The sequence below is a fragment of the Perissodus microlepis genome, chromosome 12 (genome assembly GCF_051167445.1).
Source record: "Perissodus microlepis isolate ML-2025 ecotype Zambia chromosome 12, ASM5116744v1, whole genome shotgun sequence".
In the NCBI taxonomy this organism is placed as follows: Eukaryota; Metazoa; Chordata; class Actinopteri; order Cichliformes; family Cichlidae; genus Perissodus; species Perissodus microlepis.
Window position 1 is genome coordinate 9,158,436 of NC_140472.1, and position 18,337 is coordinate 9,176,772.

Sequence of the window (18,337 nt, forward strand, 5' to 3'; positions counted from 1 at the left end):
GCCAACTTTGACATTAAAAGGTGTTCAAACAAGTACAAGAAATTTACAATAAGCAGACCTTAGTGCAAGAAAGAGTCTTTCCACCACTGAAAAAGCACAAAGGCCAACTTTGACATTAAAACAAGTACAAGATATTTACAATAAGCAGACCTCAGTGCAAGAAAGAGTCTTTCCAGCACTGAAAAAGCACAGAGGCCAACTTTGACATTAAAAGGTGTAAAAACAAGTACAAGAAATTTACAATAAGCAGACCTCAGTGCAAGAAAGAGTCTTTCCAACACTGAAAAAGCAGAGAGGCCAACTTTGACATTAAAAGGTGTAAAAACAAGTACAAGAAATTTACAATAAGCAGACCTCAGTGCAAGAAAGACTCTTTCCACCACTGAAAAAGCACAAAGGCCAACTTTGACATTAAAAGGTGTAAAAACAAGTACAAAATATTTACAATAAGCAGACCTCAGTGCAGGAAAGTGTCTTTCCAACACTGAAAAAGCACAGAGGCCAACTTTGACATTAAAAGGTGTAAAAACAAGTACAAGATATTTACAATAAGCAGACCTCAGTGCAAGAAAGAGTCTTTCCACCACTGAAAAAGCACAAAGGCCAACTTTGACATGAAAAGGTGTTTAAACAAGTACAAGATATTTACAATAAGCAGACCTCAGTGCAAGAAAGAGTCTTTCCAACACTGAAAAAGCACAAAGGCCAACTTTGACATGAAAAGGTGTTCAAACAAGTACAAGATATTTACAATAAGCAGACCTCAGTGCAAGAAAGAGTCTTTCCAACACTAAAAAAGCACAAAGGCCAACTTTAACATGAAAAGGTGTAAAAACAAGTACACGATATTTACAATAAACAGACCTCAGTGCAAGAAAGTGTCTTTACAACACTGAAAAAGCACAGAGGCCAACTTTGACATTAAAACAAGTACAAGATCTTTACAATAAGCAGACCTCAGTGCAAGAAAGAGTCTTTCCAACACTGAAAAAGCACAAAGGCCAACTTTGACATGAAAATTTGTAAAAACAAGTACAAGATATTTACAATAAGCAGACCTCAGTGCAAGAAAGAGTCTTTCCACCACTGAAAAAGCACAGAGGCCAACTTTGACATTAAAACAAGTACAAGATATTTACAATAAGCAGACCTCAGTGCAAGAAAGAGTCTTTCCACCACTGAAAAAGCACAGAGGCCAACTTTGACATTAAAAGGTGTTCAAACAAGTACAAGATATTGAAAATAAGCAGACCTCAGTGCAAGAAAGAGTCTTTCCAACACTGAAAAAGCACAGAGGCCAACTTTGACATGTAAAGGTGTTCAAACAAGTACAAGATATTTACAATAAGCAGACCTCAGTGCAAGAAAGAGTCTTTCCAACACTGAAAAAGCACAAAGGCCAACTTTGATATTAAAAGGTGTAAAACCAAGTACAAGATATTTACAATAAGCAGACCTCAGTGCAGGAAAGTGTCTTTCCAACACTGAAAAAGCACAGAGGCCAACTTTGACATTAAAAGGTGTTCAAACAAGTACAAGATATTTACAATAAGCAGACCTCAGTGCAAGAAAGAGTCTTTCCAACACTGAAAAAGCACAAAGGCCAACTTTGATATTAAAAGGTGTAAAACCAAGTACAAGATATTTACAATAAGCAGACCTCAGTGCAAGAAAGAGTCTTTCCAACACTGAAAAAGCAAAAAGGCCAACTTTGACATTAAAAGGTGTTCAAAAGAGTACAAAATATTTACAATAAGCAGACCTCAGTGCAAGAAAGAGTCTTTCCAGCACTGAAAAAGCACAAAGGCCAACTTTGACATTAAAAGGTGTAAAAACAAGTACAAGAAATTTACAATAAGCAGACCTCAGTGCAAGAAAGACTCTTTCCACCACTGAAAAAGCACAAAGGCCAACTTTGACATTAAAAGGTGTAAAAACAAGTACAAAATATTTACAATAAGCAGACCTCAGTGCAGGAAAGTGTCTTTCCAACACTGAAAAAGCACAGAGGCCAACTTTGACATTAAAAGGTGTAAAAACAAGTACAAGATATTTACAATAAGCAGACCTCAGTGCAAGAAAGAGTCTTTCCACCACTGAAAAAGCACAAAGGCCAACTTTGACATGAAAAGGTGTTTAAACAAGTACAAGATATTTACAATAAGCAGACCTAAGGGCAAGAAAGTGTCTTTACAACACTGAAAAAGCACAAAGGCCAACTTTGACATTAAAACAAGTACAAGATATTTACAATAAGCAGACCTCAGTGCAAGAAAGAGTCTTTCCAACACTGAAAAAGCACAAAGGCCAACTTTGACATGAAAAGGTGTTCAAACAAGTACAAGATATTTACAATAAGCAGACCTCAGTGCAAGAAAGAGTCTTTCCAACACTAAAAAAGCACAAAGGCCAACTTTAACATGAAAAGGTGTAAAAACAAGTACACGATATTTACAATAAACAGACCTCAGTGCAAGAAAGAGTCTTTCCAACACTAAAAAAGCACAAAGGCCAACTTTAACATGAAAAGGTGTAAAAACAAGTACACGATATTTACAATAAACAGACCTCAGTGCAAGAAAGTGTCTTTACAACACTGAAAAAGCACAAAGGCCAACTTTGACATGAAAATTTGTAAAAACAAGTACAAGATATTTACAATAAGCAGACCTCAGTGCAAGAAAGAGTCTTTCCAACACTGAAAAAGCACAGAGGCCAACTTTGACATGAAAAGGTGTTCAAACAAGTACAAGATATTTACAATAAGCAGACCTCAGTGCAAGAAAGAGTCTTTCCACCACTGAAAAAGCACAGAGGCCAACTTTGACATTAAAACAAGTACAAGATATTTACAATAAGCAGACCTCAGTGCAAGAAAGAGTCTTTCCAACACTGAAAAAGCACAGAGGCTAACTTTGACATTAAAAGGTGTTCAAACAAGTACAAGATATTGAAAATAAGCAGACCTCAGTGCAAGAAAGAGTCTTTCCACCACTGAAAAAGCACAAAGGCCAACTTTGACATTAAAACAAGTACAAGATATTTACAATAAGCAGACCTCAGTGCAAGAAAGAGTCTTTCCAACACTGAAAAAGCACAGAGGCCAACTTTTACATTAAAACAAGTACAAGATATTTACAATAAGCAGACCTCAGTGCAAGAAAGAGTCTTTCCAACACTGAAAAAGCACAGAGGCCAACTTTGACATTAAAAGGTGTAAAACCAAGTACAAGATATTTACAATAAGCAGACCTCAGTGCAGGAAAGTGTCTTTCCAACACTGAAAAAGCACAGAGGCCAACTTTGACATTAAAAGGTGTAAAACCAAGTACAAGATATTTACAATAAGCAGACCTCAGTGCAGGAAAGTGTCTTTCCAACACTGAAAAAGCACAGAGGCCAACTTTGACATTAAAACAAGTACAAGATATTTACAATAAGCAGACCTCAGTGCAGGAAAGTGTCTTTCCAACACTGAAAAAGCACAGAGGCCAACTTTGATATTAAAAGGTGTAAAACCAAGTACAAGATATTTACAATAAGCAGACCTCAGTGCAGGAAAGTGTCTTTCCAACACTGAAAAAGCACAAAGGCCAACTTTGATATTAAAAGGTGTAAAACCAAGTACAAGATATTTACAATAAGCAGACCTCAGTGCAGGAAAGTGTCTTTCCAACACTGAAAAAGCACAGAGGCCAACTTTGACATTAAAAGGTGTAAAAACAAGTACAAGATATTTACAATAAGCAGACCTCAGTGCAAGAAAGAGTCTTTCCACCACTGAAAAAGCACAAAGGCCAACTTTGACATTAAAAGGTGTAAAAACAAGTACAAGATATTTACAATAAGCAGACCTCAGTGCAAGAAAGAGTCTTTCCACCACTGAAAAAGCACAAAGGCCAACTTTGACATTAAAAGGTGTAAAAACAAGTACAAGATATTTACAATAAGCAGACCTCAGTGCAAGAAAGAGTCTTTCCAACACTGAAAAAGCACAGAGGCCAACTTTGACATGAAAAGGTGTTCAAACAAGTACAAGATATTTACAATAAGCAGACCTAAGGGCAAGAAAGTGTCTTTACAACACTGAAAAAGCACAGAGGCCAACTTTGACATTAAAACAAGTACAAGAAATTTACAATAAGCAGACCTCAGTGCAAGAAAGAGTCTTTCCAACACTGAAAAAGCAGAGAGGCCAACTTTGACATTAAAAGGTGTAAAAACAAGTACAAAATATTTACAATAAGCAGACCTCAGTGCAGGAAAGTGTCTTTCCAACACTGAAAAAGCACAGAGGCCAACTTTGACATTAAAAGGTGTAAAAACAAGTACAAGATATTTACAATAAGCAGACCTCAGTGCAAGAAAGAGTCTTTCCACCACTGAAAAAGCACAAAGGCCAACTTTGACATGAAAAGGTGTTCAAACAAGTACAAGATATTTACAATAAGCAGACCTAAGGGCAAGAAAGTGTCTTTACAACACTGAAAAAGCACAGAGGCCAACTTTGACATTAAAACAAGTACAAGATATTTACAATAAGCAGACCTCAGTGCAAGAAAGAGTCTTTCCAACACTGAAAAAGCACAGAGGCCAACTTTGACATGAAAACAAGTACAAGATATTTACAATAAGCAGACCTCAGTGCAAGAAAGTGTCTTTCCAACACTGAAAGAGCACAAGGGCCAACTTTGACATGAAAAGGTATTCAAACAAGTACAAGATATTTACAATAAGCAGACCTTAGTGCAAGAAAGTGTCTTTACAACACTGAAAAAGCACAGAGGCCAACTTTGACATTAAAAGGTGTAAAAACAAGTACAAGATATTTACAATAAGCAGACCTCAGTGCAAGAAAGTGTCTTTCCAACACTGAAAGAGCACAAGGGCCAAAATTGACATGAAAAGGTGTTCAAAGAAGTACAAGATATTTACAATAAGCAGACCTCAGTGCAAGAAAGTGTCTTTCCAACACTGAAAAAGCACAAAGGCCAACTTTGACATGAAAAGGTGTTCAAACAAGTACAAGAAATTTACAATAAGCAGACCTCAGTGCAAGAAAGTGTCTTTCCAACACTGAAAAAGCACAAAGGCCAACTTTGACATGAAAAGGTGTTCAAACAAGTACAAGATATTTACAATAAGCAGACCTCAGTGCAAGAAAGAGTCTTTCCAACACTGAAAAAGCACAAAGGCCAACTTTGACATTAAAAGGTGTAAAACCAAGTACAAGATATTTACAATAAGCAGACCTCAGTGCAGGAAAGTGTCTTTCCAACACTGAAAAAGCACAAAGGCCAACTTTGACATGAAAAGGTGTTCAAACAAGTACAAGATATTTACAATAAGCAGACCTCAGTGCAGGAAAGTGTCTTTCCAACACTGAAAAAGCACAAAGGCCAACTTTGATATTAAAAGGTGTAAAAACAAGTACAAGATATTTACAATAAGCAGACCTCAGTGCAAGAAAGAGTCTTTCCAACACTGAAAAAGCACAAAGGCCAACTTTGACATGAAAACAAGTACAAGATATTTACAATAAGCAGACCTCAGTGCAAGAAAGAGTCTTTCCACCACTGAAAAAGCACAAAGGCCAACTTTGACATGAAAAGGTGTAAAAACAAGTACAAGAAATTTACAATAAGCAGACCTCAGTGCAAGAAAGAGTCTTTCCAACACTGAAAAAGCAGAGAGGCCAACTTTGACATTAAAAGGTGTAAAAACAAGTACAAAATATTTACAATAAGCAGACCTCAGTGCAGGAAAGAGTCTTTCCAACACTGAAAAAGCACAGAGGCCAACTTTGACATTAAAAGGTGTAAAAACAAGTACAAGATATTTACAATAAGCAGACCTCAGTGCAAGAAAGAGTCTTTCCAACACTGAAAAAGCACAGAGGCCAACTTTGACATTAAAAGGTGTAAAAACAAGTACAAGATATTTACAATAAGCAGACCTCAGTGCAAGAAAGAGTCTTTCCACCACTGAAAAAGCACAAAGGCCAACTTTGACATGAAAAGGTGTTCAAACAAGTACAAGATATTTACAATAAGCAGACCTAAGGGCAAGAAAGTGTCTTTACAACACTGAAAAAGCACAGAGGCCAACTTTGACATGAAAACAAGTACAAGATATTTACAATAAGCAGACCTCAGTGCAAGAAAGAGTCTTTCCAACACTGAAAAAGCACAGAGGCCAACTTTGACATGAAAACAAGTACAAGATATTTACAATAAGCAGACCTCAGTGCAAGAAAGAGTCTTTCCACCACTGAAAAAGCACAGAGGCCAACTTTGACATTAAAACAAGTACAAGATATTTACAATAAGCAGACCTAAGGGCAAGAAAGTGTCTTTACAACACTGAAAAAGCACAGAGGCCAACTTTGACATGAAAACAAGTACAAGATATTTACAATAAGCAGACCTCAGTGCAAGAAAGAGTCTTTCCACCACTGAAAAAGCACCGAGGCCAACTTTGACATTAAAACATGTACAAGATATTTACAATAAGCAGACCTCAGTGCAAGAAAGTGTCTGTCCAACACTGAAAAAGCACAAAGGCCAAAATTGACATGAAAATTTGTAAAAACAAGTACAAGATATTTATAATAAGCAGACCTCAGTGCAAGAAAGAGTCTTTCCACCACTGAAAAAGCACAAAGGCCAACTTTGACATTAAAAGGTGTAAAAACAAGTACAAGATATTTACAATAAGCAGACCTTAGTGCAAGAAAGTGTCTTTCCAACACTGAAAAAGCACAAAGGCCAACTTTGATATTAAAAGGTGTAAAAACAAGTACAAGATATTTACAATAAGCAGACCTCAGTGCAAGAAAGTGTCTTTCCAACACTGAAAAAGCACAAAGGCCAACTTTGATATTAAAAGGTGTAAAAACAAGTACAAGATATTTACAATAAGCAGACCTCAGTGCAAGAAAGAGTCTTTCCAACACTGAAAAAGCACAAAGGCCAACTTTGACATTAAAAGGTGTTCAAACAAGTACAAGAAATTTACAATAAGCAGACTTCAGTGCAAGAAAGAGTCTTTCCAACACTGAAAAAGCACAAAGGCCAACTTTGACATTAAAAGGTGTTCAAACAAGTACAAAATATTTACAATAAGCAGACCTCAGTGCAAGAAAGAGTCTTTCCAGCACTGAAAAAGCACAGAGGCCAACTTTGACATTAAAAGGTGTAAAAACAAGTACAAGAAAGTTACAATAAGCAGACCTCAGTGCAAGAAAGAGTCTTTCCAACACTGAAAAAGCACAAAGGCCAACTTTGACATTAAAAGGTGTAAAAACAAGTACAAGAAATTTACAATATGCAGACCTCAGTGCAAGAAAGACTCTTTCCACCACTGAAAAAGCACAAAGGCCAACTTTGACATTAAAAGGTGTAAAAACAAGTACAAGAAATTTACAATATGCAGACCTCAGTGCAAGAAAGACTCTTTCCACCACTGAAAAAGCACAGAGGCCAACTTTGACATTAAAACAAGTACAAGATATTTACAATAAGGAGACCTCAGTGCAAGAAAGAGTCTTTCCACCACTGAAAAAGCACAAAGGCCAACTTTGACATTAAAACAAGTACAAGATATTTACAATAAGGAGACCTCAGTGCAAGAAAGAGTCTTTCCACCACTGAAAAAGCACAAAGGCCAACTTTGACATTAAAAGGTGTAAAAACAAGTACAAGATATTTACAATAAGCAGACCTTAGTGCAAGAAAGTGTCTTTCCAACACTGAAAAAGCACAAAGGCCAACTTTGATATTAAAAGGTGTAAAAACAAGTACAAGATATTTACAATAAGCAGACCTCAGTGCAAGAAAGTGTCTTTCCAACACTGAAAAAGCACAAAGGCCAACTTTGATATTAAAAGGTGTAAAAACAAGTACAAGATATTTACAATAAGCAGACCTCAGTGCAAGAAAGAGTCTTTCCAACACTGAAAAAGCACAAAGGCCAACTTTGACATTAAAAGGTGTTCAAACAAGTACAAGAAATTTACAATAAGCAGACTTCAGTGCAAGAAAGAGTCTTTCCAACACTGAAAAAGCACAAAGGCCAACTTTGACATTAAAAGGTGTTCAAACAAGTACAAAATATTTACAATAAGCAGACCTCAGTGCAAGAAAGAGTCTTTCCAGCACTGAAAAAGCACAGAGGCCAACTTTGACATTAAAAGGTGTAAAAACAAGTACAAGAAAGTTACAATAAGCAGACCTCAGTGCAAGAAAGAGTCTTTCCAACACTGAAAAAGCACAAAGGCCAACTTTGACATTAAAAGGTGTAAAAACAAGTACAAGAAATTTACAATATGCAGACCTCAGTGCAAGAAAGACTCTTTCCACCACTGAAAAAGCACAAAGGCCAACTTTGACATTAAAAGGTGTAAAAACAAGTACAAGAAATTTACAATATGCAGACCTCAGTGCAAGAAAGACTCTTTCCACCACTGAAAAAGCACAAAGGCCAACTTTGACATTAAAAGGTGTAAAAACAAGTACAAGAAATTTACAATATGCAGACCTCAGTGCAAGAAAGACTCTTTCCACCACTGAAAAAGCACAGAGGCCAACTTTGACATTAAAAGGTGTAAAAACAAGTACAAGAAATTTACAATATGCAGACCTCAGTGCAAGAAAGACTCTTTCCACCACTGAAAAAGCACAAAGGCCAACTTTGACATTAAAAGGTGTAAAAACAAGTACAAAATATTTACAATAAGCAGACCTCAGTGCAGGAAAGTGTCTTTCCAACACTGAAAAAGCACAAAGGCCAACTTTGACATGAAAAGGTGTTCAAACAAGTACAAGATATTTACAATAAGCAGACCTAAGGGCAAGAAAGAGTCTTTCCACCACTGAAAAAGCACAAAGGCCAACTTTGACATGAAAAGGTGTTCAAACAAGTACAAGATATTTACAATAAGCAGACCTCAGTGCAAGAAAGAGTCTTTCCACCACTGAAAAAGCACAAAGGCCAACTTTGACATGAAAAGGTGTTCAAACAAGTACAAGATATTTACAATAAGCAGACCTAAGGGCAAGAAAGTGTCTTTACAACACTGAAAAAGCACAGAGGCCAACTTTGACATTAAAACAAGTACAAGATATTTACAATAAGCAGACCTCAGTGCAAGAAAGAGTCTTTCCAACACTGAAAAAGCACAAAGGCCAACTTTGACATGAAAACAAGTACAAGATATTTACAATAAGCAGACCTCAGTGCAAGAAAGAGTCTTTCCACCACTGAAAAAGCACAAAGGCCAACTTTGACATGAAAAGGTGTAAAAACAAGTACAAGAAATTTACAATAAGCAGACCTCAGTGCAAGAAAGAGTCTTTCCAACACTGAAAAAGCACAAAGGCCAACTTTGACATTAAAAGGTGTAAAAACAAGTACAAAATATTTACAATAAGCAGACCTCAGTGCAGGAAAGAGTCTTTCCAACACTGAAAAAGCACAGAGGCCAACTTTGACATTAAAAGGTGTAAAAACAAGTACAAGATATTTACAATAAGCAGACCTCAGTGCAAGAAAGAGTCTTTCCAACACTGAAAAAGCACAGAGGCCAACTTTGACATTAAAAGGTGTAAAAACAAGTACAAAATATTTACAATAAGCAGACCTCAGTGCAGGAAAGAGTCTTTCCAACACTGAAAAAGCACAGAGGCCAACTTTGACATTAAAAGGTGTAAAAACAAGTACAAGATATTTACAATAAGCAGACCTCAGTGCAAGAAAGAGTCTTTCCACCACTGAAAAAGCACAAAGGCCAACTTTGACATGAAAAGGTGTTCAAACAAGTACAAGATATTTACAATAAGCAGACCTAAGGGCAAGAAAGTGTCTTTACAACACTGAAAAAGCACAGAGGCCAACTTTGACATGAAAACAAGTACAAGATATTTACAATAAGCAGACCTCAGTGCAAGAAAGAGTCTTTCCAACACTGAAAAAGCACAGAGGCCAACTTTGACATGAAAACAAGTACAAGATATTTACAATAAGCAGACCTCAGTGCAAGAAAGAGTCTTTCCACCACTGAAAAAGCACAGAGGCCAACTTTGACATTAAAACATGTACAAGATATTTACAATAAGCAGACCTCAGTGCAAGAAAGTGTCTTTCCAACACTGAAAAAGCACAAAGGCCAACTTTGATATTAAAAGGTGTAAAAACAAGTACAAGATATTTACAATAAGCAGACCTCAGTGCAAGAAAGTGTCTGTCCAACACTGAAAAAGCACAAAGGCCAAAATTGACATGAAAATTTGTAAAAACAAGTACAAGATATTTACAATAAGCAGACCTCAGTGCAAGAAAGACTCTTTCCACCACTGAAAAAGCACAAAGGCCAACTTTGACATTAAAACAAGTACAAGATATTTACAATAAGGAGACCTCAGTGCAAGAAAGAGTCTTTCCACCACTGAAAAAGCACAAAGGCCAACTTTGACATTAAAAGGTGTAAAAACAAGTACAAGATATTTACAATAAGCAGACCTTAGTGCAAGAAAGTGTCTTTACAACACTGAAAAAGCACAGAGGCCAACTTTGACATTAAAAGGTGTAAAAACAAGTACAAGATATTTACAATAAGCAGACCTCAGTGCAAGAAAGAGTCTTTCCAACACTGAAAAAGCACAAAGGCCAACTTTGACATGAAAAGGTGTAAAAACAAGTACAAGATATTTACAATAAGCAGACCTCAGTGCAAGAAAGAGTCTTTCCAACACTGAAAAAGCACAAAGCCCAACTTTGACATGAAAAGGTGTAAAAACAAGTACAAGATATTTACAATAAGCAGACCTCAGTGCAAGAAAGAGTCTTTCCACCACTGAAAAAGCACAGAGGCCAACTTTGACATGAAAAGGTGTAAAAACAAGTACAAGATATTTACAATAAGCAGACCTTAGTGCAAGAAAGAGTCTTTACAACACTGAAAAAGCACAAAGGCCAACTTTGACATTAAAAGGTGTAAAAACAAGTACAAGATATTTACAATAAGCAGACCTCAGTGCAAGAAAGAGTCTTTCCAACACTGAAAAAGCACAAAGGCCAACTTTGACATGAAAAGGTGTAAAAACAAGTACAAGATATTTACAATAAGCAGACCTCAGTGCAAGAAAGAGTCTTTCCAACACTGAAAAAGCACAAAGGCCAACTTTGACATGAAAAGGTGTAAAAACAAGTACAAGATATTTACAATAAGCAGACCTCAGTGCAAGAAAGAGTCTTTCCACCACTGAAAAAGCACAGAGGCCAACTTTGACATGAAAAGGTGTAAAAACAAGTACAAGATATTTACAATAAGCAGACCTCAGTGCAAGAAAGAGTCTTTCCAACACTGAAAAAGCACAAAGGCCAACTTTGACATTAAAACAAGTACAAGATATTTAAAATAAGCAGACCTCAGTGCAAGAAAGAGTCTTTCCACCACTGAAAAAGCACAAAGGCCAACTTTGACATTAAAAGGTGTAAAAAGAGGTACAAGATATTTACAATAAGCAGACCTCAGTGCAAGAAAGAGTCTATCCACCACTGAAAAAGCACAAAGGCCAACTTTGACATTAAAAAGTGTAAAAACAAGTACAAGATATTTACAATAAGCAGACCTCAGTGCAAGAAAGACTCTTTCCACCACTGAAAAAGCACAGAGGCCAACTTTGACATGAAAAGGTGTAAAAACAAGTACAAGATATTTACAATAAGTAGACCTCAGTGCAAGAAAGAGTCTTTCCAACACTGAAAAAGCACAGAGGCCAACTTTGACATGAAAAGGTGTTCAAACAAGTACAAGATATTTACAATAAGCAGACCTCAGTGCAAGAAAGAGTCTTTCCACCACTGAAAAAGCACAAAGGCCAACTTTGACATGAAAAGGTGTAAAAACAAGTACAAGATATTTACAATAAGTAGACCTCAGTGCAAGAAAGAGTCTTTCCACCACTGAAAAAGCACAGAGGCCAACTTTGACATTAAAAGGTGTAAAAACAAGTACAAGAAATTTACAATAAGCAGACCTCAGTGCAAGAAAGAGTCTTTCCAACACTGAAAAAGCACAGAGGCCAACTTTGACATTAAAAGGTGTAAAAACAAGTACAAGAAATTTACAATAAGCAGACCTCAGTGCAAGAAAGAGTCTTTCCACCACTGAAAAAGCACAAAGGCCAACTTTGACATTAAAAGCTGTTCAAACAAGTACAAAATATTTACAATAAGCAGACCTCAGTGCAAGAAAGAGTCTTTCCAACACTGAAAAAGCACAGAGGCCAACTTTGACATTAAAAGGTGTAAAAACAAGTACAAGAAATTTACAATAAGCAGACCTCAGTGCAAGAAAGAGTCTTTCCAACACTGAAAAAGCACAGAGGCCAACTTTGACATTAAAAGGTGTAAAAACAAGTACAAGAAATTTACAATAAGCAGACCTCAGTGCAAGAAAGAGTCTTTCCACCACTGAAAAAGCACAGAGGCCAACTTTGACATGAAAAGGTGTTCAAACAAGTACAAGATATTTACAATAAGCAGACCTCAGTGCAAGAAAGAGTCTTTCCAACACTGAAAAAGTAGAGAGGCCAACTTTGACATTAAAAAGTGTAAAAACAAGTACAAGATATTTACAATAAGCAGACCTCAGTGCAAGAAAGAGTCTTTCCAACACTGAAAAAGCACAGAGGCCAACTTTGACATTAAAAGGTGTAAAAACAAGTACAAGATATTTACAATAAGCAGACCTCAGTGCAAGAAAGACTCTTTCCACCACTGAAAAAGTACAGAGGCCAACTTTGACATGAAAAGGTGTAAAAACAAGTACAAGATATTTACAATAAGTAGACCTCAGTGCAAGAAAGAGTCTTTCCAACACTGAAAAAGCACAGAGGCCAACTTTGACATGAAAACAAGTACAAGATATTTACAATAAGCAGACCTCAGTGCAAGAAAGTGTCTTTCCAACACTGAAAAAGCACAAAGGCCAACTTTGATATTAAAAGGTGTAAAAACAAGTACAAGATATTTACAATAAGCAGACCTCAGTGCAAGAAAGAGTCTTTCCACCACTGAAAAAGCACAAAGGCCAACTTTGACATTAAAACAAGTACAAGATATTTACAATAAGCAGACCTCAGTGCAAGAAAGAGTCTTTCCAACACTGAAAAAGCACAGAGGCCAACTTTGACATTAAAAGCTGTTCAAACAAGTACAAAATATTTACAATAAGCAGACCTCAGTGCAAGAAAGAGTCTTTCCAACACTGAAAAAGCACAGAGGCCAACTTTGACATTAAAAGGTGTAAAAACAAGTACAAGAAATTTACAATAAGCAGACCTCAGTGCAAGAAAGAGTCTTTCCAACACTGAAAAAGCACAGAGGCCAACTTTGACATTAAAAGGTGTAAAAACAAGTACAAGAAATTTACAATAAGCAGACCTCAGTGCAAGAAAGAGTCTTTCCACCACTGAAAAAGCACAGAGGCCAACTTTGACATGAAAAGGTGTTCAAACAAGTACAAGATATTTACAATAAGCAGACCTCAGTGCAAGAAAGAGTCTTTCCAACACTGAAAAAGTAGAGAGGCCAACTTTGACATTAAAAAGTGTAAAAACAAGTACAAGATATTTACAATAAGCAGACCTCAGTGCAAGAAAGAGTCTTTCCAACACTGAAAAAGCACAGAGGCCAACTTTGACATTAAAAGGTGTAAAAACAAGTACAAGATATTTACAATAAGCAGACCTCAGTGCAAGAAAGACTCTTTCCACCACTGAAAAAGCACAAAGGCCAACTTTGACATTAAAAAGTGTAAAAACAAGTACAAGATATTTACAATAAGCAGACCTCAGTGCAAGAAAGAGTCTTTCCAACACTGAAAAAGCACAGAGGCCAACTTTGACATTAAAAGGTGTAAAAACAAGTACAAGATATTTACAATAAGCAGACCTCAGTGCAAGAAAGACTCTTTCCACCACTGAAAAAGCACAGAGGCCAACTTTGACATGAAAACAAGTACAAGATATTTACAATAAGCAGACCTCAGTGCAAGAAAGTGTCTTTCCAACACTGAAAAAGCACAAAGGCCAACTTTGATATTAAAAGGTGTAAAAACAAGTACAAGATATTTACAATAAGCAGACCTCAGTGCAAGAAAGAGTCTTTCCACCACTGAAAAAGCACAAAGGCCAACTTTGACATTAAAACAAGTACAAGATATTTACAATAAGCAGACCTCAGTGCAAGAAAGAGTCTTTCCAACACTGAAAAAGCACAGAGGCCAACTTTGACATTAAAAGCTGTTCAAACAAGTACAAAATATTTACAATAAGCAGACCTCAGTGCAAGAAAGAGTCTTTCCAACACTGAAAAAGCACAGAGGCCAACTTTGACATTAAAAGGTGTAAAAACAAGTACAAGAAATTTACAATAAGCAGACCTCAGTGCAAGAAAGAGTCTTTCCAACACTGAAAAAGCACAGAGGCCAACTTTGACATTAAAAGGTGTAAAAACAAGTACAAGAAATTTACAATAAGCAGACCTCAGTGCAAGAAAGAGTCTTTCCACCACTGAAAAAGCACAGAGGCCAACTTTGACATGAAAAGGTGTTCAAACAAGTACAAGATATTTACAATAAGCAGACCTCAGTGCAAGAAAGAGTCTTTCCAACACTGAAAAAGTAGAGAGGCCAACTTTGACATTAAAAAGTGTAAAAACAAGTACAAGATATTTACAATAAGCAGACCTCAGTGCAAGAAAGAGTCTTTCCAACACTGAAAAAGTAGAGAGGCCAACTTTGACATTAAAAAGTGTAAAAACAAGTACAAGATATTTACAATAAGCAGACCTCAGTGCAAGAAAGGCTCTTTCCAACACTGAAAAAGCACAGAGGCCAACTTTGACATTAAAACATGTACAAGATATTTACAATAAGCAGACCTCAGTGCAAGAAAGTGTCTTTCCAACACTGAAAAAGCACAAAGGCCAACTTTGACATTAAAACAAGTACAAGATATTTACAATAAGCAGACCTCAGTGCAAAAAAGTGTCTTTCCAACACTGAAAGAGCACAAGGGCCAACATTGACATGAAAAGGTGTTCAAACAAGTACAAGATATTTACAATAAGCAGACCTCAGTGCAAGAAAAAGTCTTTCCACCACTGAAAAAGCACAGAGGCCAACTTTGACATGAAAAGGTGTTCAAACAAGTACAAGATATTTACAATAAGCAGACCTTAGTGCAAGAAAGTGTCTTTACAACACTGAAAAAGCACAGAGGCCAACTTTGACATTAAAAGGTGTAAAAACAAGTACAAGATATTTACAATAAGCAGACCTCAGTGCAAGAAAGTGTCTTTCCAACACTGAAAAAGCACAAAGGCCAACTTCGATATTAAAACAAGTACAAGATATTTACAATAAGCAGACCTCAGTGCAAGAAAGAGTCTTTCCACCACTGAAAAAGCACAAAGGCCAACTTTGACATGAAAAGGTGTTCAAACAAGTACAAGATATTTACAATAAGCAGACCTCAGTGCAAGAAAGAGACTTTCCAACACTGAAAAAGCACAGAGGCCAACTTTGACATGAAAAGGTGTTCAAACAAGTACAAGATATTTACAATAAGCAGACCTCAGTGCAAGAAAGAGTCTTTCCAACACTGAAAAAGCACAGAGGCCAACTTTGACATGAAAAGGTGTTCAAACAAGTACAAGAAATTTACAATAAGCAGACCTCAGTGCAAGAAAGAGTCTTTCCACCACTGAAAAAGCACAAAGGCCAACTTTGACATTAAAAGCTGTTCAAACAAGTACAAAATATTTACAATAAGCAGACCTCAGTGCAAGAAAGAGTCTTTCCAACACTGAAAAAGCACAGAGGCCAACTTTGACATTAAAAGGTGTAAAAACAAGTACAAGAAATTTACAATAAGCAGACCTCAGTGCAAGAAAGAGTCTTTCCAACACTGAAAAAGCACAGAGGCCAACTTTGACATTAAAAGGTGTAAAAACAAGTACAAGATATTTACAATAAGCAGACCTCAGTGCAAGAAAGTGTCTTTCCAACACTGAAAAAGCACAAAGGCCAACTTTGACATTAAAACATGTACAAGATATTTACAATAAGCAGACCTCAGTGCAAGAAAGTGTCTTTCCAACACTGAAAAAGCACAAAGGCCAACTTTGACATTAAAACATGTACAAGATATTTACAATAAGCAGACCTCAGTGCAAGAAAGTGTCTTTCCAACACTGAAAGAGCACAAGGGCCAACATTGACATGAAAAGGTGTTCAAACAAGTACAAGATATTTACAATAAGCAGACCTCAGTGCAAGAAAAAGTCTTTCCACCACTGAAAAAGCACAGAGGCCAACTTTGACATTAAAACATGTACAAGATATTTACAATAAGCAGACCTCAGTGCAAGAAAGTGTCTTTCCAACACTGAAAAAGCACAAAGGCCAACTTTGACATTAAAACAAGTACAAGATATTTACAATAAGCAGACCTCAGTGCAAAAAAGTGTCTTTCCAACACTGAAAGAGCACAAGGGCCAACATTGACATGAAAAGGTGTTCAAACAAGTACAAGATATTTACAATAAGCAGACCTCAGTGCAAGAAAAAGTCTTTCCACCACTGAAAAAGCACAGAGGCCAACTTTGACATGAAAAGGTGTTCAAACAAGTACAAGATATTTACAATAAGCAGACCTTAGTGCAAGAAAGTGTCTTTACAACACTGAAAAAGCACAGAGGCCAACTTTGACATTAAAAGGTGTAAAAACAAGTACAAGATATTTACAATAAGCAGACCTCAGTGCAAGAAAGTGTCTTTCCAACACTGAAAAAGCACAAAGGCCAACTTCGATATTAAAACAAGTACAAGATATTTACAATAAGCAGACCTCAGTGCAAGAAAGAGTCTTTCCACCACTGAAAAAGCACAAAGGCCAACTTTGACATGAAAAGGTGTTCAAACAAGTACAAGATATTTACAATAAGCAGACCTCAGTGCAAGAAAGAGACTTTCCAACACTGAAAAAGCACAGAGGCCAACTTTGACATGAAAAGGTGTTCAAACAAGTACAAGATATTTACAATAAGCAGACCTCAGTGCAAGAAAGAGTCTTTCCAACACTGAAAAAGCACAGAGGCCAACTTTGACATGAAAAGGTGTTCAAACAAGTACAAGAAATTTACAATAAGCAGACCTCAGTGCAAGAAAGAGTCTTTCCACCACTGAAAAAGCACAGAGGCCAACTTTGACATTAAAAGCTGTTCAAACAAGTACAAAATATTTACAATAAGCAGACCTCAGTGCAAGAAAGAGTCTTTCCAACACTGAAAAAGCACAGAGGCCAACTTTGACATTAAAAGGTGTAAAAACAAGTACAAGATATTTACAATAAGCAGAGCTCAGTGCAAGAAAGAGTCTTTCCAACACTGAAAAAGCACAGAGGCCAACTTTGACATGAAAAGGTGTTCAAACAAGTATAAGATATTTACAATAAGCAGACCTCAGTGCAAGAAAGGCTCTTTCCACCACTGAAAAAGCACAGAGGCCAACTTTGACATTAAAACATGTACAAGATATTTACAATAAGCAGACCTCAGTGCAAGAAAGTGTCTTTCCAACACTGAAAAAGCACAAAGGCCAACTTTGACATTAAAACAAGTACAAGATATTTACAATAAGCAGACCTCAGTGCAAAAAAGTGTCTTTCCAACACTGAAAGAGCACAAGGGCCAACATTGACATGAAAAGGTGTAAAAACAAGTACAAGATATTTACAATAAGCAGACCTCAGTGCAAGAAAAAGTCTTTCCACCACTGAAAAAGCACAGAGGCCAACTTTGACATGAAAAGGTGTTCAAACAAGTACAAGATATTTACAATAAGCAGACCTTAGTGCAAGAAAGTGTCTTTACAACACTGAAAAAGCACAGAGGCCAACTTTGACATTAAAAGGTGTAAAAACAAGTACAAGATATTTACAATAAGCAGACCTCAGTGCAAGAAAGAGTCTTTCCACCACTGAAAAAGCACAAAGGCCAACTTTGACATGAAAAGGTGTTCAAACAAGTACAAGATATTTACAATAAGCAGACCTCAGTGCAAGAAAGAGTCTTTCCAACACTGAAAAAGCACAGAGGCCAACTTTGACATGAAAAGGTGTTCAAACAAGTACAAGATATTTACAATAAGCAGACCTCAGTGCAAGAAAGAGTCTTTCCAACACTGAAAAAGCACAGAGGCCAACTTTGACATGAAAAGGTGTTCAAACAAGTACAAGATATTTACAATAAGCAGACCTCAGTGCAAGAA